An 851-nucleotide genomic window follows, 5' to 3' on the forward strand; every position below is an offset into this window, starting at 1 on the left:
GCAGGCTGTTAGGGCCCGCGGCGCTTCGCGCTTCATCTTCGCTTCTCTGCTAAGCCAAGCACTACAAGAAATCCGTTAATCCATGACGGATTCCCCATGACGTTCGTGAAAACTGTCATGGACGGCCTAGCATAGCCCCGCAAGCCCACTCAAGCCCACTGAAGCCCGCCTGATTGTTCCCGTATAAAACGCTAACCCTAGCATTCCTCCTCAGCCCCCTCCTCCCTCCCTCCTCGCAGCCCAACTCCTCTATCTCTAGCCACTCTTCCCCACGCAATTCCTCGCCGCCGCCGCCCGATTCCGGCGATTTCTGGCGGCTATTGCAGGCGCGCAGCACACCCGCATCTTCCCCTCGCTCCGCTGCTTCCTCCCCTTCGGCTAGATTCAACGCTGCCAGCCACCAACGCTCGCTTGCAATACCTCCCAATGGCTAGGGTTTCGGTGACGGTACGGCTCCGGCGGATCCTCTCCGTCGCCTACCACCTGCTGGATGGTGCTCCTGGCATAGGACGTCGCAAAGGCCTCCTCCCGCAGGATGTGCTGACATAGCGCACCCTGCATCGGCTTGCTCGAGATGAGCACGGGTGTGACGGCCTAGTCCCGCTTGAAGATGGCGGCGGCGAGCGTCGGTGCTCTTCTCGTCCTCTATCTCCAAGAGGCGCGCGCCGGTACAGCAAAGACACCCCCGCCCCTGAACCCCGTCCACCCATCCGGTGATATACATGTCATCCTCACCCGCTTGGATTCGCCTCCTCCTCGACGCGACACTCCAACATGGACGTGGTGAGTTTCCTCTCCCCCTCCCCCCCTTCCCATCCACCCCCAAATCTGGATGGCACTTGCATCTGTAC

The 851-nt window shown here is 61.1% G+C and overlaps 1 long non-coding RNA gene across 1 annotated transcript in view; it reads left to right on the forward strand.

Moving 5' to 3' along the window:
* The first annotated feature begins 218 nt into the window (after positions 1 to 218).
* The window catches only part of LOC119269246, a 6,479-nt gene continuing 5,846 nt past the window's right edge, over positions 219 to 851 (forward strand). The window contains exon 1 of the long non-coding RNA XR_005133506.1: positions 219 to 783. This is a non-coding gene — a long non-coding RNA (uncharacterized LOC119269246). The remainder of the gene's footprint in view (positions 784 to 851) is intronic.

This window comes from Triticum dicoccoides, chromosome 1A (assembly GCF_002162155.2).
Source record: "Triticum dicoccoides isolate Atlit2015 ecotype Zavitan chromosome 1A, WEW_v2.0, whole genome shotgun sequence".
In the NCBI taxonomy this organism is placed as follows: Eukaryota; Viridiplantae; Streptophyta; class Magnoliopsida; order Poales; family Poaceae; genus Triticum; species Triticum dicoccoides.